The 15,814-nt window shown below is 40.2% G+C and overlaps 1 long non-coding RNA gene across 1 annotated transcript in view; it reads right to left on the bottom strand.

Annotated features, from left to right (window-relative positions):
* Positions 1-15,814, bottom strand: part of LOC140631498 (uncharacterized) — a 120,599-nt gene that overhangs the window by 53,901 nt on the left and 50,884 nt on the right. The window lies entirely within an intron of this gene.

Below are 15,814 nucleotides of genomic sequence, written 5' to 3'. Positions count from 1 at the left end.
GCCCAGCTTCAGGGTTGATTGACAGTTTCACTCTGGCTAGCCTCCTGAAGCTCAAGGAAGCCAAAGAAAGGAGACTCAGCAGAAGCTGAAGCTACCCAGCTTCTATATGATAATTCGTGGTCCCAGTTGTATGTGTGAATGGGGGAAGGAGGAAGGGCAGTTAAAGGTTATAGGAAACTTCCTCAGAGGGGTCATGACTCAGGCAACAGGTGAATCTATTTGGAGAAAGGTCAAACAGTATAAAAATCATCACAGACCCACCAGTATCCTTCCCCTCCAGCCACCCACACTAATCAGCAATAAGTTCATGTATTCTGGGCCATCTGCAAAAGGAAAATGACAATACAAGGTTAGGATTAATTTTCCCTTCCTCTATGGCATTGACTCCTGGCATCTTCTCTGCCTTTGTTTTCAGCAAGTGTAGACTCATGGGCTCATCACCAGGAGTCCTATTAGTTGGTACAAAGTGTCTTGAAAGTCAGTTGGAGAAGGACAATCATCATATGGTTTCACTCATACAGGGAATACAAAAAATAGTGAAAGGGATTATGAGGGAGAGGAGGGAAGATGAGTGGGACAAATTAGAGAGGGTGACAAAACATGAAGGACTCCTAACTCTAGGAAATGAACAAATGGTAGTGGAAGGGAATGGGGTACCTGGATGATAGGCACTGACGAGGGCACTTGACAGGATGAGCACTGGGTGTTCTACTATATGTTGGCAAATCGAACTTCAATTAAAAAAAAAAAACTAAAAAACAAATAAGAAAGTGTCTTGAAAAAACAGTCAGCTGCTACTATCTTAGACTAAGTCCCTCCCAGAGCAATCAAATAAGAATTTCTGAGAATGAGACCTGTAGAGCTGTTTGTTTGTTTTAAAGCTTTATGTATTTATTTGAGAGAGAGAGTGAATGCAAGTAGAGGGAATAGAAGAGGGGGAAGGAGAAGCAGACTTCCCTTGAGCAGAGAGCCTTATGTGGGGCTTGATCTCAGGATCTTGAGACTTCTGACCTGAGCCAAAGGCAGACACTTAACCTACTGAGCCACCCGGGTGCCCCAACAGCTGTTGTTAACAGTACCCCGGGTGATTCTAACTTATAACAAGGGCTGAGAAACAAAGAACCAGAGCATTACACAATTCAATATACCTTATGGATGTAGAATGAATGCAAGGCTCCTGAATACAAGCAAAGCTAGCACTGTTTTCCCCCATCTGTTTAGAAAGCTATCTATCCAGACATTTACTAAGGGTAGGTCATATCTAGGTTTTGGGTTAGGCATAGAATTCTCACAGTTTATGTGCATGAGAATGGCTTGGGACCTCATTAAAATAAAAAGTCTGGTTCACTAGGTCTAGGGTGAAGCTGAGTTTCTGTGTGTCCTGCAATCGTCCGGGTGATACTAGAGCTGTTGGCCTGTAGACCACACTTTGAGTAGCAAGGCTAAGAAGGCTCTTTTCCTCCTTCCTGCAGCAATTTCTTATGCTTCCTTCAGGGTTGACACAAAGCCCATTTGGACAGAGAAGTCTGCCTCCCCATCCCCCCCACCCCACCACCTGGGGTCCTTTTCTTCTCATCAAAATCTTATCCTTGAAGAGAATAAACATATAAACATGTTTTATAAGGACAATGATAGTGGCTTTGCTTTAACTATTTAGTTCTGCTCCCTCCCACTCTTCCCCACCTCCATCCCCATCTTTTTGACTAGGTTATAAAAACTTAAACTACGCTTTTCCTGAAAATATTTCAGGGACCCATGAGGCTACATGAGAGATAGATCTTTAGGGGTTGGGGAAGGGGCAGGAGGACCAACACCTTGGTAAAGCCTCTAAAGGTCACACCATATAGCAAGAATAAATGACATTTGTACCTTTGTCTCACAGATGCTTTGTGTACTGATAGCTTATCTCATTGTAACAAAATTGTGACCAAAGTGAAGATATGTTTCTTCTTGGCAATTCCTATGAGCTAATATGCACAGCGTGTTTTTTACAAAGTATTTTTATTATAGAGAATTTTAGCATACCCTAAAAGTAGAGCACTATGTGCCCATCACTCAGCCTCAGCAAAAATTAGCCCATGGCTGGTCTTACTCCATTCATACCTCTACATACTTCCCCTAAATCCTAGATAGCACATCAATTACAGAATGCTGTGTATGAGCCAGGCATCATTCAAGTGATTTACATACATTAGCTCCTTTAATCCTCATCACACCCTTATTAGGGAGGCTTGATTATTATCACCATTTTACAGATGATAAACAGAGGCACAAAAAGCTTAAGTGTCTTGCCCAGAGTCCTACAGCTAGGAAGTAATGGAGTTGGTACTTGAGCCCAGGCAGTCTGTCTCTGGAGGAAATATTTGGAACCACTAGACTATACTGCCCAACTGATCAAGATTGGGGAAATTGAGCCTTTCTTTTTCCAACACTTAGGGCCTCTGCTTCCCCTGAAAGGCACTAGTGATATTTCAGCTTTGAGTTTGTACTCAATGCTAGCAGCCTACCTACAATGTTCCTTGGGGAAAATGAAGCAACTTTCCCAGTTCCACTTTTTTTTTCCAGGGCCATGTATATGGAGCTGTGGGTCCCAGGATGATCAAGCTTCCTGGCTCTGTTGCCCTTCAGGGTTTTTGATAGTTCGGTTGCCTATAACATTTATGGCATGCTATGTAGAAAAGGAAAAATGGTACAGTAGGATCTTATTTTTGTGAAGAAACATAGTATATAACAATATTTATATCCAGACACAGACAAGATGTATACACATAGATGCACACCAGACACGTACACAAAGACTCATACCAAAGATACACACAGATGCACACAATGTTTACACAGAAACATACACACACAGAAATACCCAGATAAATTTGCTGTTATCCTTCCATATAATTTTCTTTGCTGTTAAAAGCAAAGCTAGTAAATGTTCTTTGTTCCATTTTCCCTTCTGTTGGTTTAAAATTATATGCTCCATTTCTATTCTGTTATTGGTTGAAGGGGTTTTTTTTTACATTGTGGTTTTCATTACATACCCATCAACATATATTTTTATAATAAAGACAAGAGTTATAATCAGTCTCTGTCCCTCTCTAGATGACGACAAGAATCTTTACTTTTCTTTGTGCTTCCTCTACTTTCAATGTTCATATAATACAGAAGGTGATTGAAATTGTTCCAATAGTCCTTTAAAATAAATACTTATTTAGAATTAATCCAGTCATTGTATTCTTTGCTTGTAAGTGTTTCTGACATCCCACTCCTTTCTTCTATGTTCATTTGTTTCTCAGTTGGAGTACGTTCTGAAGTATTTCTTTAGAGTGAGTGCTAAGCCTTCTGAGATTTAAATATTGGAAGATTTTTAAAAATTTTTATTTCTTAAAAAGTAGTTTTCTTTTAGTATTTTATGTCTTCTTGAGTTCCTGAAATTTTACTGTGATGTCTATAGATTAAGTTTAAAAAATCCTGTTGTGCATTATGAGTAGTGGCACTCATTTGATCTGAGGATGCTTATCTTTTTTTGGTTCTGGAAGGTTCTTGGTGATAATTCCCTCAAACACTGCCTTTTTTTCCATTCTCTCTGTTCTCGGAATAGTAAATTTCCCAATTATCATCCTTTGACCCTGTAGGTTCTTGTTATTTATTTTACTTCTGGCTATTCTATATGCTCCACAATGCACGGTTATTTTTACTTTAAGTGATTAAAAGCATTTTAAAGAAATTTGGACATACTGCACATATATGAAAACATTTTCAAAATAATGTTTGATATACTGACATATTTCCCTTTCTGGAGTTCTTCATTTCTTCCTGCAGAGCCAGGTTTTCATCTGATGCAATTTCTCTACACCTGCAGAACTTCCCTTTGCATTCCATGAGGCGTTGTCTGCCAGAGAAAGACTCTTTCTGCTTTTGTCTGTCTAATAATGTCTTTACTTCTCCTTCACTTTTGAAAGATATACTCACTGGATATGGGATTCAGAGTTGTCAGAGTTTTTTCTTTCAGCTTTAAAGATGTCAGGCCATTGTCTTCTGGCCCCTATTTTTTTTTTGGCCCCTATTTTTGATGAAAAACTAGTTCTCATTCTTTTTATTCTTTTCTTATATAAAATATGTGCCTCCTCCTACCTTCTGAAGCCCTCATTTGCTTTCAGGATGTTCTGGTTTAGTTTTTTGCTTATTTTCCACTATTGGACTATAAGTGTGGATTTTGGTTTGTTTTCAGATTGTTTGGGGTTTGCTGGTCTTGTATCTGTGGGTTGGTATCTTTCAACCATTTTGAAAAAATTTCAGCCATTATCTCTTCAAATACTTCTTCTGTCCCTTTCTTTTTTTTTTTTTTTTTCTCTTTCTGGAATCCCAGTTACACACACACACACACACACACAAACACACACACGTGTGTGTATATATATATGTATACATATATGTGTGTATATATGTATATACATGGTCTATTATATATATTGTGAATATTTCCCTCCATATTATATCTTCCAATCTTGTTTATAGTGTTTTTTTCCCCCATCTTGGCATGAATTTGAATATCTTATATTGACATCATTGTATAAGAATATTACAACTGCAGGGGAGCCTGAGTGCCTCAGTTGGTTAAGCATTTGCTTTCAGCTCAGGTCGTGATCCCAGGGTCCTGGGATTAGCCCCACATGAGGGTTCCTGCTCAGTGGGGAGTATGCTTCTCTCTCTCCCTCTGCCACTCCCTCTCCTTACTCATACTCTTTCTCTCTCTCTCAAATAAATAAATGAATTTTTTAAAAAGAATATTATAACTCCATACTAGTCTATTTTTTTTAGATTCAGGCATTATGATCAACATGTGAAATTGGGCAGCATACATATGCCGTTGTCAATTTTAAAATAGTTTAACAGTCAATTGAGATAGAAACACATAGTGTGCCATGTTGGGAATGCATGTTGGAGATAGTTAAAGTTGTAGATGTTTTTATACACTGTGGGTAAAATGTATAAATACTTAAAATACTTATTCACTTATATATTAGAGTTCACTGTAAGTTTTGGTTCAAAAAATTCTCTTCCTAAAATTGTTGTAAAACCACTGATCTAGATGATACTTTGGCATTAGGTTTTGACTGGTCGTATTTATGTGAAAGTCTGATCTGATTGTTGTTTGGACTTTAGTTTTGTTCTGTTTTAACTGAAGGAACATTCTTTTGCTATTATCTTTCCATGATAGGAACTTAGTTCAATATTCTTGGTGGCTCACTGGGGACAGATCTGCTCTGAATCCTAGTCAAATTTTCTGCCCTAAGAAGCTAGTGTGGTCTCCCAAAGATTTTTTTTTTTTTTTTTTTTAGCTGTTCTGACCCAGGGGAGAGCTCTAGGTAAGCCAGAGGACCTTGAGATTAATGTTTTTAAAATTATAAAAATTTAAAAAATGAATTAATATTAAACATAAGGTGGCTGCATCCCTAGATAAAGCAGACAACTTCCCAAATTTTAATAAACATTAATGAGCATTTATGGAATACCCTTGCTAAATTGAAATAAAATGGTTCTTTTATGGTGTTGGCTATTTAAGTTACTTTTTAGAATGTTTGGTTTGGAACCATATTATTTAGGTTAATTTACCTGTGAAATTAGCATATGGGTCTGAGTTTATCCAGTTTTTCTTTCCCTAAAGATCAGAGCCAGATTAACTGTGGCACTAATGAAAAGTAGCTTCATCCACTATCCTTTACTTGCATGGACACCCACCCCCACCCCCACCAAGAGGCCTTGCCAAGGATTGGAGAGTGTTCTGATGGGGAGGGGAGCCAGGTTACAACCACAGAGTACTTCCATATAAGCACTTCTGCTAAATTACTAGAGAGAAAAGATCTAATTTCTAAACCTCCGGATTTGTGTGTGTGTATGATTTATTTTCTCATTCTAAATTGAAATTCACACCAGTCACTAAGCTCCTAAACTATATAAGCCTCAGGTTCCACATAGACTCATATCCACCCCTCATACTGATGGGTGTATTGTTTTTTATATTACATTTTTTTTCTGACTATGAAACTATAGTAAGGAACCAGTATCTTACATGGTGCCATTGTATGGATTTAAAAAGTCATCCTGTGAACAGAGGCAGTGCATGGCCCTTAGCTCAGAATGCTCCATAGACTTGATTCCCTTCTGCAGGGTATAACTGCACAATTGCATGTGGCAGCCTGAGGTCCATGTGAAGATTTAGAAAATGCAGAGAACTTTATAAAAGGAAACAAATATTACTTATAATTCTACCTAAAAATAAGTAGAGTTCACATTTTAATGTGCTACACACACACATGCACACACATACAACTGGTATCATATGCATATACAATTTTTATTACCTTTTTTGTATAGCATTAAGAATGTTCTCATGTAGTAAAATACTCCTTCTAATTGGCTATTCCTTAATTAATTTTCCATTTTTCTAATATTGGTTATTTAGTTTGATATCTACTTTTTCTATTATAAATAACATGATATGGAACATCTCTATGCATACAGTTTGATTCCAGCTTCTTAATATCTCTTTATGACAGATCCTTGGGAGGGCAATTATGGGTCAAATGATTTAAGCTTTTATTTTAAAGCATTTGAGGCATGTTCTCAAATCGTTTTCCTAAAATGTGATTCAAACACATGGGCTACCATGAGCTCATTCTACTCAATGCCTCCATGGCATAGTTTTAATAAAGACAGCAGCACTTATTCAGTCTGCCCCTTTAGTCTCTGTGATCATCTACAGTACTGATTTGGTTAAGTAGCTCTAAACTAGAATAACAGTTCACCCAAGACAATTTAATGTCTGACCTAAATTTTGCAAAACTATCTTATTTCTTCACCCTAGAGTGAAGCAGACACTCCTGTCTGACAGCATTATAAGTAACTCAGGTCAAAGTATTGATCAGGAGTGGATATGTTGCTTTCCAGTGGGAGGATAAGGATGGAGAAGCCAATCTATTATTACCTCTATCAGCTATCTCACTGAAAAGCAACTGGGCTAATGATACTAACTTATAATTGTCAATTTGTTTTAGCTAGAAAGTAAGTAATAACTCATTGTGTTGTCATGGCATCTAGTAAGAGGATACCATTGAGGATGTCAGTTTCCAAATTTGATGCTCTTCTTCACATACATTTTTTCAAAAGAGAAACAAAACCCAATCTTTCCTTAGATAAAAAGCATGGATGTCTCTTCAGCCTCTCTTTCTGATCTCTAAGAACACAGATTTTGTCATTTGATTAGAATTCTCTTCTGACGACCTGATCTTTGCTAGTGTCAGAGCTCTGCCTCCTCAGCTAGATTCTGTAGAATTAATCAGGGACTAATTGGGGCCCTTGCTTCCATAAAATAGAATCATAAAACCTTAGGGAACCTGAACAAACCTTTGAAATCCTGTTGTTCAGAATTGTTAACCTGTAGTCTTTAGACTGAATCTGACCTATAGTTATATTTAGTTTGGTTTATAGTATTTTTATATCTTAGGAATAATTCTAGCTAATATTTATTAAGCATTTACTATGCATTATCCCTTCACATGTGTTGTGTTATTTAATCCTGACAATAATCTTATGAGATGGGTATTATTATTGTCTTTATTTTACAGATGAGAAAACCGAGGCCTAGCAATGTTAAGGAACTTGCCAAATACTGAAGTCAGTAAGATTTGAACTTGGATTTGAACTCAGGCAGGATAGCTCCCGAACTTAACTTCTTAACTGCTACAAGGAATGAGGTGTCAACTTAAAAAAAGAAGCAGAAGAAGGAGAAGAAGAAGGAGAAGAAGAAGGAGAAGGAGAAGAAGGAGAAGAACAAGAAGAAGAAGAAGAAGAAGAAGAAGAAGAAGAAGAAGTCATCGAAGAAGTCGTCAAATCATTTCACAGAATCATGATTCATGTCCTCCCTTGAACGATTATAACATATGGTGAGCACCCACTAGAGGTGAAGAGTGTTCTCTCCTTTTGATATGATAAATGTTCTTGAATTTGCCTTTCTTTCATATAGCCTACTTTTCTGATATGTACAGTAGCTTGACCCTTGTTGCTTTTTCTTCATAAAGTGTGCATTTATGACCCCTGATCTAATTCAGTGGTTTTTTTATCTGGGGTGATTTTGCATCCCTATCCCAGAGGACATTTGACAATGTGTAGAGATATGTCTGATGGTCCCAACTGCAGCGGGGTAGGGTCGGGGAGCTACTGGTGTCTAGTGGGTAAATGCCAGGGAGGCTGCTAAACATCTATAGAATTATCTGATACAAAATACCAGTAGAGTTGAGGTTGAGAAATTCTGATCTAATTCAATCTCCCCAACTCATAGGTGGCAAAAAATGAGATCAGGAAGGACATGACTTGCTCCAGATCCCACAACAAGTCAAAATCAAGGGTGGGAGAGTCCACATATCTTAGTTCTCCCTGACCATTTCCAGATTATAAGACCTTGAAGGGAGATTTTTGGAAATATCTTTCTAGTTTGCTTTGTTCAAAATGAGAAAAAGAGAACTAAATAGTACAATTGTTGTGAAAAATCTACATTGTCTAATCGATTGGTTGTAAGATTTGCTAATTAAGAACTCTCTAATTAGCCTTAAGTAAAAAATTGTATGCTTCAAAGTAGCTGGCAGGATCCAACTATAAATCACACTCTTTTCAAAGAATCTATAATGTGTATTTATTATATAATGTCCTAAGTCACATGTTGGCTGGGAATATTATTGCTTTTTCTTCATAAAGTGTGCAGCTTACAAGGAAGAGGAGAGACACTACTTTCAGTTTTGTTTCGATTAATAAACAAGACCAGGAAATTCACAAGAAATCTCTAAACTATATCCTTTATTGTGACTTTTTATGATTTTGTAGTCAGGTGAGAGAAGGTGGTAGTAGCAGCTCAAATCTCTGAACTTCTTTGCTATGCATAGATTACATTCAGACTGTTGCCATGGTTCAACAGGTTAAGTATTTCTAAGATTTCTTGAAGACCTGAAATGGGTTACATAGACCAATTGTCTTTGTTAGCCTATTTACTCAAAGGCAGGAGAGAAGACAGAGCTGAGAGCTTCAAAAACATACAAAGGATGTAATCATAGCTAAAATTTCCTACATGGCAGTCACCACCAAGTAAGTGTGATTATTTAATTTAATTTCACTTAACTAGTGTTTTCTGCACTGACCTCTGTTGATACATAAGGAAAAATCTGTATCTTACAAAATCAAAAAGCCAAAATAGAAGAGTTCCAGGGTTGGTTAATTTAGTGCCTTCAAGGACTCAAGTTTTTCCATCATTTTAGGCTGCCCTTCTTAGGGTGGTTGGATTAGTTCTCAGGGGAGATAGCCTGAGGTAGCAACACAGCTGCTGTAGTTCCAGCCATCACATCTTCTCATGAGAATTTATGGAGGAAAAAAAAGATCATTACTTTCTCTGTGTGTGTGTCTCTTGCTTTTTTTTAAAATTCAGTGCAAAAACCTTTCCACAGCCCCCCTTCACAGCTGATTGGCCACAATTATGTCATTTATCTATTCCTTAGTCGCTCCCTTGTGTAGGGACCGGAGTTACCATATGGGTGCAGTGAAACACTGGACTGTGAGGAGTAATGTTAGTTGAACAAGATCAGGGTTCTACCAACAGAAAGAAAGGAGATAACTGACAGGTAGTTAGGAAACCATAGGTCTCTTATAACAATTTTGAGTTGGGTGGAGTTTCTGTTGTTTCTGCCTTAACACTGGGCATGATAGCAGCCCTTTTCTAAGCAAGTGGGTCAGATTCCATGCAGTAGAATTACCTAGTTCAATTCTTAGGGGCCCAGGACAAACTAGTGCCTCCTTTAAGCAAAGATAGGCTGAAAGGGTGCATTTATGCCATGCCACCCCACCCCACCTGGGAGGCCCGGGAGCTGGAGCCCTACATGCTGGCCATTGCCAGGCAGGCAGTCCCCTGGTGCTCTTTCCTCTGCCCAACAGCAGTGCCTGCTGGAGAGCACGCCATGGCTCCACAGGCTGACACCAGGAAAGAACCAAACTCTATTCACAATTAGCTGATAGGCTCTCCCTCTCAAAACCAAGGCAGGGCTTGGGTCTTCCTCACCCACAGTGGTGACCTATTTTCTCCTTTGAGACTTGCCTTGAGGATCATTTTCACCCGATTTCACCTGAATTAACACTGCTGAGGAATCCAGTAATGAATGCTCTTATACTCCATGGTTGCTTCCTTCCACTGTGATAGTCTATACTCCTGGACAGCAAAGCAGTATTTACATTGGCTATAGATAGACACTAGAGTCTGCGTTGGAATCCTAACTCCAGCAACTGCTAGTGGGGGACCTGGTGAGTTACTTAATTTCTCTAAATTCCAGTCTCCCCTGCTGGAAAATACTGTAGATAATGATAATAGTAATGTCTGTCTCTCAAAGTGGTGTTACTTGTGCAGATTAAATGAAAATATGTGTGTAAGGTGTTTAGAACAGCTCCTGACACATGGCAGGACTCAAGGAATAGTCACTATTAACATTATTATTTGGGAAATATGCACAAATTCTGGAGTGTTCATAACCGACCCTTTCATACACTACAGTGTCAAGATCTAGAAATCAGACAAATAGCTTTCTTCTAATTTTGGCTGAACCTCTAAGCCTCAATTTTGCCCCCTAAAAAATGTCTTGTAAGTGTAAAACAAGACTGTTGTGAGAATTTAATAAAATGGTACACCTCATGTTTAATTAAATACAATACGTGTTCCAGTTTTCAGAGACAATGTGTCTTTGCTGTGTCAGGGCTCATTGTATCCATATTTCCTGAGCTCTTCTGATTTGGGTTTTTTTTTCTCCCTCTCCCTCCCCTCTCAGGAGCCCTCTCCCAGCAGCTCCAGAGATTGTGGAAGTTTATTTAAACTTCTGATTTACAAACTGGCTGTCCTCCCCCACTCTTCAAAGCCCTGGGCCTAATTGGAATGCAAATGTCTCCCCTGGTAGCTGAGCATTGCTTCTGTCACCAGGGGAAGGCCCTTGGCCATCCAGGGCAGGATGGTAGGCAAAAAAGACCCCACCCGCAGGCTCTCCATCTTTGTGGGGAGAAACAGTGATGATGTATGAGACAGTGATGCCTTTGGAGTCCAAGGAGGACATGACAGACGGGATAATATGGGAGGAAAATACTGTCTTCATAATGGAGACGGATGGCCTTTGCTTGTCTTCCTGGCATTGTTAGGGTTGGGGCTGAGCCGGGCCTTCTTCATTTGGTGGCAGGTTGGGTATGTCATCCACGCTGCCCTCAGTGGTAGTCTTCAACCAAGGGGTGAGGGTGGGAGAAACAAACAGAGGGGTTTGTGGGGGCGTTGAGTGCCAGGCCTCAACCCCCCTTGGCTTTGACATGCATGTCAGGAATGACAGGCCTCTCTTGATCTGTTCAAAATTGCTGGCTTTGGGTTTTTTGGCTTCCACCTTAAGTCCTCTCTGCCCCACAAGCCCCCAATAAAAAATAACTGTGTTAAACTAAAAACTCTAAAATTAAAAAAAAAAAAAAAAGAAAGTCCCCAGATCCTTTACCTAACAACTCCTACACCCCCTCAGGCCTCTACTTGGCCGCAGGAAAGAAAGCCTAAAACTAGAGTAGGAATGTCATCTTTAGAAATCATCTTTTGGAGCAGTTTTATTAATTTCACTTCTCTGTGGTTACCACATGTTTGGGGAAGACAATTGGTTTCACAGATCTGTGTGGGAGGCTGAAGATTTGGCTCTGAGGCGGCAGAGAAAACCTACAGCAAGAACAGACTCACTAATTGACACACAGCAAAGATATTCTTTAAGGAAACTTTTCTCGTGGTGCCTGGTGGTTTTTTTTTTTATTTAATTTTTAATTTTTAAGTTAATTGTATTTTTTAAAAGAGAGGCTCTATTTTTATTTTCCCTCCACCCATCCATTTCCCACCCCGACTCCCTCCCCACAATTTCCACTTCCGAAGTGAAAGGGAAGACTACACCAAGTATTAAGTTGGAATTTTGGCTTCAAAGTCTCTGCCAGTGGCTACCAAAGTGTCCAAAGCCGGGGTTCCAACAGAAATGAGCCCTTGCTGGGGTGCTTGGGTGGTTCAGTCCGTTAAGTGCCTGAGTCTTGATCTTAGCTCAGGTCTTGATCTCAAGGTCATAAGTTCAAGCCCAGCGGTTGCTTGGGCTTCCATCTCAGACGCCTCCAGCTGAGGTGTCTCTGGTCTGAGCATGGTCTCAGCAAGGTAGGAGGAAACAGGTGATTCAGGTCAGTTCATGAGCACTCTTGTATTTGGGAGAAGCTGGCTCACAGCTATGGAGGGTGCCGTTATAGGACCTCCTTAGTATGTTTTTAAGAAAGAGGGGACTGTACTATGGGATGGTTTTTGAGATGTCAGCTTGAATGACTACATCATCCAGATAGAAATCAGTACTGATTCTAAATAAATAATAGGCAAGGAGGAAAAAAACCCACAAAACTCAATCATTCGATCTGTGGGTGGTGGTGGGTGAGTAGCTGCTGTTTTAGAGCTTTGAATGTGGGTCCCTTGGCATCAACTTTATTTAAAATAGAGTAGTAGCTCTTCACGCTCTCTGAAAAGTTAATAGCCCACCTTAAAGAAGCTGGTAGTCCCACAGCGCTTTTACATTACTAATTATACTGCCCTTGTGGGAGGAGGAGTACATGGCCCTTTAGAGAACTCACAGAAGACAGTGTTCCTCCCTAGCAGCTTCCATGATGACTTGAGCTGGGTAAGAGGTTGATCAGCAGATGTTTGGGAACCTGATGTGAAAGAGACAGGAGTGGGTACAGGGACTTGTCTTTGCCCAAACATGTAAGAAATCCCTCCGGTATGGTCGAAGGCAGCCACGGTCACTTTTCCCTTCCCTCTGTTCTTTCATTTGCTCTGTCCTTTCATTTGCTCCGTCCTCTACTTCTTTGTATGGTGCAATCAGATCCAAAGTGAGCCAGGAGGGGCTGGTCCCCACTATCATGGTCCTGCCCCAAGGTTTCCCTGACTAGCGTGAAGGTAAATGGCTTGCCCGGGATGGTCATGTGTGTGAGTCCCAAAGAACTGGTTCTGTGAGGTTATGGGATGGGAGAGAGGCGCCTGCAAAGTCCGGGCGTGGGTGGCAGGTCCGTCCAAGTTCAGACGATGACAAGAAAACTGCTATGGGGCTCATCTAGAGGCTCCTGGGGTGAGGATTTGAATCTTTGCTCTGCTGTTTTGTGACCTTGGCTGAGATCAAAACTCTCCCCAGAAAAATGGGAGTTCCAGCATGTCAGCCTGCCAAAGAGGGGTATTATTTCAAACGCTGAAGTATTATATTAAAAAAAAAAAAAGAAAGAAAAAAAAGCGCAACCCAGGGGAAGGAAGGAAAAAGGGGGCTGTGAGTGGAGAGGAAGTGACACATTTCATGAAATCGGAGCTTTTTAAGGTTGTTTTGGGCACAGTTTCAAGAGGAAGTGCCGGTTATTAAGACAAACAATTGCTAATCTAATCTCTATCAAGAGACATATTTAAGTTCAAGCACACATTTTTTTTTTTTTTGCCTCTTCTGGATTTTCAATTGAATGCTGGAATATGAGTATAAATCCAATGGAAGCAAAACAATTTACAGAAGAACCATTTCTGATCTCTGCTACATGTATGAAGTTGAAGAAAATTGATCAGCAATCCAGAACAATCTAATTTTTTTGGACTTCTGCCTAAAGCCTACTTTCCTAATTAACTAATTAATTAATCTTCCTTTAACTTTAACTTCCTCCTTTGAAGGCTTCCCATACCCTTGTTCTTAGCCTGCCTTCCTTCAGGCTGTGAGGCCCCTCAGGCACACCTCCATCGTGACCACAGCATGCCCTGCTGGAATGGCTTGGTTACTTGTCTGCTTTCTCTACCATCCTGGCTTCTTGGAGATTGAAAACACCTGGCCCATGTTAGCAGCACTAAACATTAGGCTGATGCTGAATGTAGAGGGGATATAGAGAGATAAGGATCATCCCCCTATTAGTTTTGTAGTGCCGTGTAATGAATTATCACAAAGGGAGTTGCTTAAAACAACATTCATTTCTTAATACCATTTAATTTACTAATGATTTCCATGCGTCAGGAGACTGGTGGGTCTCCTGCCTAAGGTCTCAGAAGAGATGCAACCAGGTGGTAACCTGGGCTACAGTCTCTCCTGGGGGCTCTGAGGATGATCTTTTCCAAGCTCATTGAGGTTGTTGTTTAGAATTCATTTCCTTGTAGTTGAATGATTGCGGGTCTCTGCTTCTTACGAGCTGTTGGCTGGAAGCCACCCTGAGATCCTAGAAGCCACCAGCACTTCACAACATGGATGTTTACCATGAAGACGAGGCTGGTAGGAGAACCTTTCTCACTGCAAATGGTTGGCCAGGATAGAATCCACATAACATAATGTAGTCAAAGGAGTGACAGCTCATCACCTTTACCTACTCTGTTAAAACCAATTCCCAAGTCTGGCCTCTACTCAAGGGAGAGGATTATTCAAGGGCATAAACCAATGGGGTCAAGCTTAGGGTATGTCTGCCTCAATCTCTATACATAACGGATTCCACTATTACGAGAACTTTCACTCAAAAAAAAAAAAAAAAAGGCTGTTTCTTTGTCTTTGAGGCTTGCAGGAGAATAGCGTACTATTTCCAGTCCGTGCTCTATTATCTGAATCAGCTTCTGTATTTCGTGATTGCTTGTTCAGAAAATAAGGATGGCAATCTGATATTTATCAGATCACGTGCTGTGTAAGAGTCCTCAAGTTAGTTACTCAACTCTTGGTTCTCGGCTCCAATTCCACCCTTCTGTAGTCTCTGTGATGCTGGCACTCTGCAAATTGTCTCTCCTTTGTTAGCTGGCTTCCTGTAGGTCTTTCCAATAGGAGGCAGGAGGGAAGGAGAGAGGAGAGGACACTTGTTTCTTCTTCTTTGGTTGCTCATGCCAGCAGTACTCCTTCACCCAGCAGTGGTAGTTGGTTCAGGTTCAGCTTCCTCCAGAACTTCCACAGCCAGCTTCACTGGTCCCCCTCAGAGAGCAGCACGCGGTGGACAGTGCTCCCTTCATGGAGTTCTGAGCCCCAGCTCCATGGGATCTTTCTCTAAGCCTGGAGATTCGGATCACCCCCATTCTTTTCTCTCTCTTCTCCTTAGTGGGGATGGCGAGTGCCTGCATGTATCACCTTGGTATTATTTCCCGTTTTCATTTTGCTTTTTTAGTCCTCCAACACCTATTTAACCAGATCCCTGCATTATATTCTCTCTGTTAAAATACCTAGTATGGTTCATTTTTCTGATTGACCCCTGACAGAGGATTATAATTTTCATACAAATTGCCAAGAAATTACAGGGTTTTGATAACTGCTGTTGGAAATCTGTACACCAAAGAAACTGACATTTAGCAAACAGTTGAAACCCATTTTCTGGTTTCCAAGTTGATGCTTTTAGAGTGTTGGGCCTATGGTTGACTTCACTAGCCTGTTTAAGGCTTCCTGACTAGCAATAGATATAAATAGGCTCACCAGGGTGATTCATTTACTCCCCAAATTACAGTGAATCATGACTGAAGAGACTCTAGGCCCTGAGAAGCCCAGACTTAAAGTCAGGAAAGCTGTTCGTGAGAAGTTATGGAATATATTCAGATATCCCCATTTCACAGATGAGGAAACAGAGTTCTTTCCATCCAAGGCCTTCTTGTCAGTAGAAGGCTTTGAGTCAGGCTCAAAGAGCTACAAATGTCTTCTCACTTGGCCCCTGGACTGGTTCCTCTTCCTGGGTTCTATACCTTCTTTAATGGCATCCATAGCCAAGG

The sequence above is a fragment of the Canis lupus genome, chromosome 4, assembly GCF_048164855.1.
Source record: "Canis lupus baileyi chromosome 4, mCanLup2.hap1, whole genome shotgun sequence".
Taxonomy (NCBI): Eukaryota; Metazoa; Chordata; class Mammalia; order Carnivora; family Canidae; genus Canis; species Canis lupus.
Note: the sequence above shows the minus strand (reverse complement) of the source record. Positions and strands in the feature narration are given on the sequence as shown.